Below are 12121 nucleotides of genomic sequence, written 5' to 3'. Positions count from 1 at the left end.
AGTTACGATGGTCAGCCGAGTCGAGTGTCAACACGGCGGTTCGGGAAGGATCGACGGCGGTTCGTGAACAGAGCTCAGGAGCGTCACGAGAGTTTTAGTCATCTGACCACCTGGAAACGTCGAGCGGCGTTCTGTCCGGTTCGAGAAGGCCAGTAGGGACCCTATATAAAGAGCGAAGGTATCAGAGACGAGAGAGACACAACTTTCCGATCTACAGTTCGTTACAACGGCTCAGTACAAGTCCGAGATGAGACAGAGAGACCAGGCAAGAGTTGATACGGCGGAGAGATATTTGTACAGTCTTGTGTTACGTGCTGCCAATTGTACAGTGTTTGGCTGTTATTTATTGACATTAAACTATTACGTTATTTCGAAGCCCAGAGTTGTCAAGTTCTTTAAGTTGGTGGTGTCGTTTGGTACCATTTGCAGCGAGCCTGGATAGGGAGATTCGTAACACTGGTGTCAGAAGTGGGATCTGCAATGGCTACTACGAAAACGCTAGACCAACTCCTTGTGAAGGAACTGAGGCAAGAGCTCCGTAATCGAGATCTGAAGACGAGCGGAAACAAAGAAACCTTACAAGCACGGCTTCGGGAAGAACTGGTGAAGGATAAAGAAGATCCGGACACATATCTTTTTGAAGTCGAACCGGACTTGCTGGAACAGATCACCAGTAGCATGCAGCAACAGATGGCAGCTATGCGAGAACAGATGAACTCGGGGCAAGAAAACACCAATTGCAAGATAGACAAGATGGACTCGGGAATCAAAACGGAGTTTCTGGCAATGAACCAACGCATACATGCTGTGGAGGAGAGAATCACCAACATTGACAAGCATTTGAATCAGAGGGTCGACGCAGTGGAGAAGGCCATCGACGAAATGAAGATACAAGTCCAACGCAAGCACACAAATATACCAGAAGCAGATATGACGTCATTTGTACCTGAAGTCTCCGGGAAAATGAAGCCCCCCGTATTTGATGGTTCCGTGTCCTGGTCAGTATACAAGAAGCAATTTGACGCAGAAGCCAAAGTTAACAAATGGAACAGTGAGGAGGAGAAAGCAACAGCCCTTGTGTTATCCCTAAGAGGAAAAGCCTCCGAATTGCTACAGTCTCTACCGAACCAGCAAGACTTCGCCGCCCTTGTCCAGGCTATGGAACTCCGATACGGGGATGAACATCTGCAAGAAGTATATCGTGTGCAACTAAAGACCAGAAAACAGCGCCCCGATGAAACACTACAGGAGCTAGAGACAGACATCGAACGCCTCGCACATCTAGCCTACCAAACAGCCGCACAAGATTTTCTGGACGTCATTATCACAGACGCTTTTATTGATGCGCTTCGTGACCCCGAGTTAAAGAAAGCCACCAGAGTTAGTGGTAGACGTAAGGCCAGTGAAGCCCTCGTATACGCTCTCTCATATGAAGCCGCTAGAGACTTATCTGCGAGCGTTTATCAAGGCCGAAAGTTGGAAGTCAAAGAGGAAGAATTTGAACAACTTGTGAGAAAGGTGACAGAGGCACTAGATGAACGACGAACAAACCAGATACCAGAAAATCAACCTAGGGCTCCTGTACAATGCTGGAATTGTGGTAAACTCGGTCATATACAAAGAAGCTGCACTAGAAGATTCCCACAAACTGGAACCCATTACAGATCAGAAAGGTATGCACGACCAAGTTCCCGGGGCTACCAGGGAAACTAGCACGCGCCGGCTTCAAGGGGCGGAACCCTGCGACACAGACAATGAGAGCCCCTGCAACCATCATCCCGGTCGCCGTGCTAGGGCAGAGTAAGAGTCTGAAAATCATTGAAAAAATTGGATGTCAAAATTATCACTTCCTCCTAGATACTGGTGCCTCACGATCAGTCATACGGACGGATAAAGTGGACAGTAGCAAGAAAACGCCAGTTAGGGCCTACTCGTTGAAAACAGCTAGTGGAGAACTGATGCCCATAAAAGGCCTGAGCGACATAACAGTCCAAATCGGGAATCAGTCATTCAAACACGAATTCCTGATTGCTGACGTCACAGATGACTGCATAATAGGGCTCGACTTCATGCTGAAATATGGCATTTCCTTAAATATCGGCGGAGGCACTTTACAATGTGGGGACCTTGAAGTACCCTTGCTTGGCGACGAGAACGAAGAAGATGGCTGTGTCAGAAGGATTAAGTTGGTAGAAAATACAACCTTGCCTGCTAAGTCGGAAATGATCATTTGGGGGAAAATTGAAGACGGCTATCCCACGACGGGAACAGCGCTGGTAGAAAGCTTGGACACCAACCCCAACGGGATAGCAGTAGGAAAGACACTAGTCATGATTGGGAAAGACCTAATGGTGCCCGTAAGAATTATGAACCTCGGTACAGTAGAGAAACATTTGCGGGAAGGTAGCACCATCGCTGGCTGCCATGCTCTTGAGATGATAAGAAACTGTAGCAGTGAAAACCCCTACGAAAGACTCGAGTCCAGTGAACCGCAAGTTACTAAACTTCTGACAGAAGTCAAAACGATCTTGTCGAAAGAACAGTACACCAAAGCAGAACAATTCCTCAGAGAGTTTTCTGACATATTGCCATCTGATGAAATGGACTTTGGGCGGACAAATCTAATCCAGCATCGAATAGACACAGGAAACACTAGGCCTATACGACAGCAACCACGTCGCCTGCCGCTAGCAAAACACCAAGAAGCTATGGACATCATAGAACGAATGAGGCAGCAAGGGGTTGTTGAACCATCCAACAGTCCTTGGTGTTCACCCATCGTCTTGGTAAAGAAGAAAGATGGATATACGAGATTTTGTGTCGACTATAGATTATTAAACGACGCCACACACAAGGACAGCTACCCGCTTCCTAGGATTGACGACACATTGGACACACTTGCTGGGTCACAGATCTTTTCCACCCTTGACCTGAAGAGCGGTTACTGGCAGGTGGGACTACACCCCGAGGACATAGATAAAACAGCCTTCTTTGCTGGTAATGGTCTCTGGCAATTTACCGTTATGCCTTTTGGACTCTGCAACGCCCCAGCCACATTTGAAAGACTAATGGAGTATGTGCTAAGAGGACTTAACTGGACCACGTGTCTTGTTTACTTAGATGACATTATCGTCATAGGCAGAACCTTCGAGGAACATATCGCAAACCTGAAGGAAGTATTTGAACGAATCAGAAATGCTGGAATGAAATTGAATCCAAAGAAGTGCTCCTTGTTCAGAAGGAGCGTCAAGTACCTTGGGCACATCGTGTCGAAGGAAGGAGTCAGCACAGACCCGGATAAAGTGGAAGCCGTAAATGGATGGCCGATTCCCGCTAATATCCAGGAGTTAAGAAGCTTTCTTGGACTCTGCACGTACTACAGACGTTTCGTACCAAACTTCTCTAGCCTCTGTAGCGCCCTTCATCAACTGACGGAACCGAAGTGGCCGTTTATTTGGACAACGGAATGTCAGGAAGCCTTTGAGCGACTTAAAAAGGCTCTTGTTTCATCACCCATTCTGGCCTACCCGATACCAGGCGAGACGTTCATACTTGACACCGATGCTAGCAATACTGGAATAGGTGCTGTCTTATCCCAAAAGGTAGATGGAACTGAGAGGGTCATAGCTTACTTCAGTCGGAGCTTGTCCAAAGCCGAGAGAAACTACTGTGTCACAAGGCGTGAGCTACTGGCAGTTGTGGATGCCATACAACATTTCCACAAATACTTATATGGACAAAAATTCATCCTTAGGACAGATCACGCTGCTCTTCAATGGCTGTTGTCATTTAAAAATCCTGAAGGACAAGTCGCCAGGTGGATTGAACGTTTGCAAACCTATGACTTCGAGATACAGCACCGAAAAGGACAAACTCACCAGAATGCTGACGCGCTGTCTCGACGACCTTGCAGAATGGAATGTAAACACTGCAGCAAGGTTGAAGAAAAGTGATTTATCATTGATTGCCAACGTCTTGGTGTACAAGCTTCCGGGTCATGGTCCGACGAAAGAATCCGAGAAGACCAGTTAAAAGATGAAGATCTGGCTCCCATTCTGCTTATGAAGGAAGACGGGCAAAGACCGGAATGGCATCACCTTTCTGATAAGGGAACTGCAACCAAGGCATATTGGGCGCAATGGGACTCACTGACAATCGACAATGGAGTTCTCAAGAGAGTCTGGGAAACGGCAGATGGGACATGCAATCGCTTACAGCTGTTGTTGCCAAAAGTGAGAGTTGCTGAGGTGCTGCAAGAAATCCATAATAACTCCAGTGGGTCACATTTAGGTGTCAACAAGACCTTTGAAAAAGTACGCCAGCGGTTTTACTGGTTCGGCTACCGAGATGATGTAGAAGAATGGTGCCAAAGGTGCGACACATGTGCAGCAGCAAAAGGCCCACACAGGAGAACGAGGGGACGTATGCAGCAATACAACGTCGGTAATCCCTTTGAAAGAATAGCGATCGATGTAGCCGGACCATTTCCTGAGTCCCAGAAAGGAAACAAGTACATTCTTGTAGTGATAGATTATTTTACTAAGTGGCCGGAAGCATATGCAATACAAAACCAAGAAGCCACCACCATAGCGGAAACACTTGTGGAGAATTGGATTAGCCGTTTTGGTGCTCCTAGGGAATTACACTCCGACCAAGGCCGAAACTTCGAATCCAAGATATTCCAAAAGATGTGCCAGGTACTCGGCATCGAAAAGACACGCACAACGCCTCTTCACCCCCAGTCAGACGGAATGGTAGAACGATTTAACCGAACACTGGAGCAACACATGTCGAAAGTCGTCGATGAACATCAACATGACTGGGACACCTATATCCCAATGTTCCTTATGGCATATAGAGGATCGATTCACAGCACCACTGGTTACACTCCAGCAAAGATGTTGTTCGGCCGAGAGCTGCAACTACCATGTGATTTGCTATTCGGGATCCCGGGAAATGTGCCAGCCTCTTCGACAGACTATGTCGCAAATCTCCGAAAACGGATGGAGAAAACTCACGCTCTAGCCCGCAGAAACATCAAGATCAACAGTGACCAGGTGAAGACAAGGTACGACAAACGGGCCAACGCCGCTGGGTTTCATGAGAACGATCTAGTTTGGTTGTACAACCCACAAAGACGAAAAGGCAAGTCCCCAAAACTTCAAACAGACTGGGAAGGACCCTACCGCGTGGTAAAAAGAATCAACGATGTCGTGTATCGAATACAAAAGAGCCCAAGGTCCAAACTGAAGGGCGTCCACATCGACAGACTCCACAAGTACCATGGTGAAGCCGAATCTGCCCGGGACGGACAGATCTAAGGAGGGGGCAGTGTTATAAACCTGGTGGTGGCACAGATGGGGGTAGTGGTGTGAGTGTAGTCAGCCGACGCAAATCGCCCCAGGCCAGCGCTAGACGAGTGGTCAACCGTGACGAGTTACGATGGTCAGCCGAGTCGAGTGTCAACACGGCGGTTCGGGAAGGATCGACGGCGGTTCGTGAACAGAGCTCAGGAGCGTCACGAGAGTTTTAGTCATCTGACCACCTGGAAACGTCGAGCGGCGTTCTGTCCGGTTCGAGAAGGCCAGTAGGGACCCTATATAAAGAGCGAAGGTATCAGAGACGAGAGAGACACAACTTTCCGATCTACAGTTCGTTACAACGGCTCAGTACAAGTCCGAGATGAGACAGAGAGACCAGGCAAGAGTTGATACGGCGGAGAGATATTTGTACAGTCTTGTGTTACGTGCTGCCAATTGTACAGTGTTTGGCTGTTATTTATTGACATTAAACTATTACGTTATTTCGAAGCCCAGAGTTGTCAAGTTCTTTAAGTTGGTGGTGTCGTTTGGTACCATTTGCAGCGAGCCTGGATAGGGAGATTCGTAACAATATATATATATATATATATATATATATATATATATATATATATATATATATATATATATATATATAGGCTGTACGCACGTTTATGTTTAGGGTTAGGGTTTACTGGGCGTTAGGGTTAGGGTTTGGAAAAAAATCGCCCCCCCCACTCCAAAGTTCTGGATCCGCCAGTGCTCATGCTGTCATTCAGAATTACAAAAAAATTAATAAACACGATTTAAAATAGTTTGACTCACTTTTTTTAGTTATCTTGTTGAGTCACTATGTGTTTACCGTCACAACTTCTTCCAAAACAATCTGAAGATACAAATAATATGGGGAAAAAAAGTATTTTAGGGAATTTCCGAAGGTATATTTTATTCTTTATTCTTAGCGATAGTTCCGCGTCATGCCGACACCTAAGGCTTTATTTGTATTACAATTAGATTCATGTGGACGGGTAGTGCATGATGCCCTAAAAAATAAAAGCAAAAAGAAAAAAAATATTTTTTTTCCCGAATAATGCTTATGTATTGTTAAAGCATTGCATTCAAGTCAATGTTAGCCTGAACTAACATAGAGGGGTGGCTCAACCAACGGGTATCAAGAAGCATAGGCAGAGCTACGTGAAAAAAAGTAATGTACTAAATGTAAGTAAAGCTCTTCTTGCAGACCTTGCAATCAATAATTCAGATGATATTTCTGACATCTGTTTCTTTGGTTGACGGTTAACGAGTAACCCGATGGTGTCATGTGGCTAGCACATCGACCAACCGCCTTTATTTTGTCATGTGGCTAGCACATCGACCAACCGCCTTTATTTTCACGCTTAATGTCAAGTACCCATTAGAGTTGGGTGTACTTGGGAAGGGGTTCCTAAAAATCATTTACCATTCAGCCACCATGCGTTCCATCAAATAAACTGTACAGTAGCAATGTCTTCTTATAATCTCAAACCTTCAAATCAGAAACAGGACACACAATTGGCATGCTGAAAGCTTTATTCGGGGAAGGGGAAGCAGTCCGCTCCACAATTTTATCTCCCTGACCAGCACACGCCCACATGCATGAAACAGGGTCGGTTTTTGAGACGTCTCCTGCTCTCACAGCTGTCGACCAGACTTCTGAGCGGGCATCCTTCCTCCAGCCATCTATATCTATTATGAAATAATATAACTTACAGACTCTTTCGGAACACTCTGCTCCAGTGGAAGTTTCATCGACACGTGCTTAACAGAACGCGTCTACTCCGTCCGCTCCGTGAGGAAATTTTGGATAAGCATATGAAAAGCGACAACTAGGTTCCTGAGCTTTAACAACAAACCTGACCTCCATACTTTATCTATCTTCTATAAAAACCGCAAAGCATTGAATGACCAGGTCAATTCGTGTTATCGCATCGGAAGCCGTTCGCCACTCTGCATGAATAACATCACCAGGTCGATCGAATTTGGGGCTGCCTAAACCCGCCCTGTTTAAGAGCAATGAGACCTATCTATGAACCATGCGAGCCTTATATTAATCATGCTTTCCGCCGTCTTTTTTAGGTTAGACGACGACGAGATGGGTCGATAGCTTTCCACACGATACTGGACCTTTCCCTTCTTGAGAAGGGGGACGATCGTTGACTCTCGCCAAGCATTAGGGAAATTCCCCTGAGTCCACTTACGATTGATTAATTCAAACAGTGTCCGTCTGACAACGCGGCTATTCCAAGTTGGTGACAAGGAGTGAAGTGTCAAAGACGGCATCAGAAAGGCCATAACAAAATGTTAAATGGCAAAGATGGGACGAACACATACTTCATTCACCCACAGAGAGCTAGACTTTGCACTTAGGAAGTGCACAAAATAAAAAACACTCGGCCGAACGATCTCTGTAATGAAATGCTGAAGAATCTTCCCAGTGAGATTTCCCGTAGCCTGTGTGACAGGTGGGGAAATGTGATGTGTGTTTGGCGCGTTTATTGTCTAGGGGATAATTATTTTTAAAGCTATCACACACCAACCTATCAGCATATGAATCGGGAGCAGACACGCAACGAGACAAGCAATGAAAGATAGATACAAAAATTAAAAATGAAGAATATTTATTTACATAAATATACATATAAGAATAAAAAGGGGGAGGGTTTGCATCTATCTCTAGTGAATATTATGTTTAATCATCACTTTGCACTTAATGAGAGAGTATGTCACTTTGTCCTCTGACTTAGCTGGTTTTCCTGTTGATGTCGCAGCTGGCTGTGTCCTGGCTTGAGGTTCTGCAGCTGGAGGTGGCGCTCTAGCGGATAGAGGGACGCCGGTGATATAGTTCTTGTGGAGTCTCAATCCCCAAAATCTAATATCTGTAGTGGGCACAGTAGGGCGGGTGGCCGGCTACCGTGGGCACAAGGTTACTGCGGGCAGAGCGGATCTGCCGTGGGCAGCGTAGTTGACAGGATATGTCCAGTGAGTTGCAGAGGGTTGGCGTAGCTATGACGTCTCACACAGATCTGAATCTATAGGGACGTCTCACCTAATAGCTTGACAGGTGGGCTGTCGAATAGGCGGGCAATGCCAATAGCGCCAAGTGGTAGAGTTGAGTAGATCTCAGTAGGCAAGTGCGGTGCTGAATAGCACTAAGCACAAATGCAGGTAAATAGATCGTTGATCCAATGAATAATTAGGCAATTGATCCAATAGATAAATAGGCAATTGATCCAATAGATAAATAGGCAATTGATCCAATAGACAAATAGGCAATTGATCCAATAGATAAATAGGCAATTGATCCAATAGATAAATAGGCAGGTAAATAATCCGATAAATAGGCAGTGGTTGAGTGGCGTCGAGTAGACACTGAACAGCAAATAGCAAATAAATAGGCAGACACCTGAGGGAGGCTGCGGATAAATAAAGACAAGTTAGGACATGTCTCTCATGCATCTTATCGATGCCCTCGACTGAGGTGCATTCGTCAGATTGGTGAAATTGCTTTAGAGCACAATGAGGAGATGATGACAAATGGAATTTGGGAAAATAGATGGATGATAGTAGCAATATCAAAATGTACATAAAAGGGGAAATAATAACATAAAATGTACATAGAAGGGGAAATAATAATCTCAAATGAACAACACAGGTGGATAGAGAAAGAAAAAAGGGGGGGGGGGTTGAATTGGGCGGTGGTCAGCGACCCAGATGATTGTTTACATATGACCGTGGGTCGAGAACAATGGAGCGCGCTTGAATGGTGTGTCCGTTCAAGCGGCGCAACTCTCCTTAGAGTAAAATGAGTAAAGGGGAGATAATTCAATACAGGGGAGATAACTCATATCTCCTTTCTAAGCGCAGTATTAGTGCTATAGTAAAATCATCAAGGCGATCAACCGAGATAAAGGAAATAAAATAAGGTGTACAAATATATACGTGGTTGCATCAATGATCAATTGAGCAACGTAGCATTAATAGATTAATGCAATACTAAAATATATACATAGTACATGTTTATGTTTTCTACTTACGCCAGTGAGAAATACACAATGCACTAATTAAATATAAATGAACTAAGCAAAATACACATGATGATATCCAAAGGAAATATACACAAATGTAATTAAGATGGAACTTGTGATTAAGTTCGGCTTACCACCAGGTATTCCTCTAGGAGAAAGAATGTATGAAGTAGTCCAGACTCAATAGCTCAACGACAATGAGAAATAAGAGGGTCTGATTTGATTTGGATCTACTTTATATATGCCTGAAAAATGTGGGCGGGAACAGGAAATGTCCTAGGCTAAGAATTATCTTACACGTGGGTGAATTAGACTTAAGATGGGAGCGTCGAGAGGCACTTTGACTCGAGTAATCTCCTAGATCAAAGAGAGAAGTGGGAAGGGGGGGGAGCGACTTGCATCCCACACAAGGTGGTGTCCACTGCGACCGTCCTTCAGACATCCGGCGGGAAGACAAAAGAGATTGCGTGTCTACCTTTCCCCGATCAAGGGCAGATAAATGAAAGGACGCGCCTTAGCTATCTCCAAGGTGGTCAACTAAGTTTAGCCTGGAGCGGAAAAGGTGTGGCGGGTGAATGATTTAGGGGTAGGATGGACAAATAATTAAAATAAAATAAATAAATAATGAAAAATAATAATTAATGCTGTGATAACTTAGAGTGACTCTGACAGCGAGTTTTTGACTTGTCACAGCCTGTAAGCTGATCAAAATGTAGACATAAAATTCTATAAATTAGCCCTTATTCAAACCACGTCTATGTACCAGTGCTCAAATTTTAATGCACCATCAAACTTAATTATGATGGAAGGTAAGAATAAATGTACATCACAGAAAAAAAATTGTAAACATGCTGGAATGGTAAATGTCAGGGCCAATTTTGACACCCAGTCCTCTCCTGCTTGCGTATTTAAGTGTAGATAAGAACTCAAATATTCACGTTCATTTTATTTATTTAATTTTAAATTATTTTTAAATAACGGTGTATATTGCTGTAACTTAGTCAGATAACCTCAACGAAAGGATTATAAAATGGAACCTTTAATCATCAATTAGAAACTAGATCTAAAGCCAAACTAATCACATCTCAAGCGTTCTTGTTTTCATCTCTTCTCTTTTTCTCCATCGTGTCTGTGCTAATATTATACGATATTACGTCATTGTTTGTTGTTTATGTTTTGTGCGAAAGCAAAAGGATTGAACGAAAATAAAAATATATTTTTTCTTTGTCTACTTTGAAAATCACAGTCTCGTTATTATTATCATTACTATTAATTAATGTCTACAGTATGTTAATGTTAATATTTATCTGTGACAACATAACAGTGTCCCATTGTGCACAATATCGCACCAAATGTAGAGCCATAACAGTATATTGATTTATAACTCCTTTAAAATATTACTATTTAGACATTATCTACTAATTACTCAGGCTTCGTTATATAGATAAAAATAAGAGAAGTTAATAATAAAACTGAATTAACAGGAAAATTGGAAATTAATTAAAATGGGGAGCATTAAAAGGTGCAGCATAGTTAAAGACATGGTATAGTACATAAATTTGGTTCAATCAAGGTTATATTGATAAGAATGGATGAATATGTCAAAACTATAATGCAGTTACTTCTATTTGGGTTTATTTGGCACTAGACATATGTCTTTATTTGCGCATTACTGTCGATATAGTCGCTGAGAGTGTTTTATAAACAATTAAACGAAATAATAATGTAATAAGTAAAGCGAATGTGTCAATGTAAAAATAGTGAGAATGAAGCTATCAAATCAGAATAGCTAATAGGCTTAAAGCCATTTTTTCAAATTAAAACATTTGCTTGTAGGCCTACATATATTTGATTAAAATTTGAGATGAATAGACTTAATTTTGTATGTTCGTGTGTTACAGTATAAAGTAGATCTTGTAATAGACCTAGATCTAAAATCTACACTAATCTAGAGTTAAAAATTGACTTTAATAGAGTTTATTCTGTGCTGCGCATGCGTGAACTTTTTTTCATGAATGAATGTAGGCCTATCTCAACACGGCTACTCAGCTTTAGCGAACAGCGAACGAATGTATTAAAAATGCTTTAGAAAAACAGATTTGAATGTTAATTTGATTAAAATATGAAATAATTGGACAATAATTAGTATGTCTATGTGTTAAAGCATAAAACTATCTTTGCGAAAAGAAGTTTTATCATCTTAGAGTTCAATAAGAGTTTTAGACCTAGGCCTAGGAATAGACTCAGTAGAGAGATGTGTTAATGTGTAACCATTTGGTAATGTCTAATAAAATAATGTTCGCCATGAAATCTGTAGTCACAGATATCAGGAACTAATTTATGTAAAAAATGCTTTTGGATAATCTGGTGGATTGGATTTAGATGTATGTTAAACGTAGCTAATGATTCTTTCACGTTATTTCTCTTTCGCTACGAAAATAAAATTAGTTTTGCGAAAATGGGTTTACCCGAAGTCGATACATTCTTATCCATTAAAAACGAAAAGAGCGATAGCCTTGTTAAATGAATGGGATTATAAAGTGAACAATTAAACGAAATAATGTTTAGTACGCGATTCATGAATGAATATAGATCTAGGCCTATCTCAACTCGGCTTCGCAGCTTTCGTAATTGAATGTAGCTTTAGAAAACCAAATTTGAATGTTAATTTGATCAAAATATGAAATGAATGGACTTTAATTAATATGTTTATGTGTTAAAAAATAAAAATATCTGTGCGAAGAGAAGTTTTATCAT

General features: G+C 42.4%; 2 protein-coding genes across 2 annotated transcripts in view; one reads left to right on the top strand and one right to left on the bottom strand.

Moving 5' to 3' along the window:
* LOC129927686 (uncharacterized) overlaps nt 1–6203 on the bottom strand; it is a 28470-nt gene extending 22267 nt beyond the window's left edge. The window contains exon 1 of the mRNA XM_056037834.1: nt 6126–6203. The gene's annotated coding sequence lies outside the window, so the exon portion shown is untranslated. The remainder of the gene's footprint in view (nt 1–6125) is intronic.
* LOC106071263 (uncharacterized) overlaps nt 1–12121 on the top strand; it is a 261624-nt gene that overhangs the window by 36180 nt on the left and 213323 nt on the right. The gene's annotated exons all lie outside the window — the stretch shown is intronic.

This window comes from Biomphalaria glabrata, chromosome 8 (assembly GCF_947242115.1).
Source record: "Biomphalaria glabrata chromosome 8, xgBioGlab47.1, whole genome shotgun sequence".
Classification (NCBI taxonomy): domain Eukaryota; kingdom Metazoa; phylum Mollusca; class Gastropoda; family Planorbidae; genus Biomphalaria; species Biomphalaria glabrata.
The sequence above is the reverse complement of the archived record's forward strand: the minus strand, read 5'-3'. Positions and strand labels throughout refer to the sequence as shown.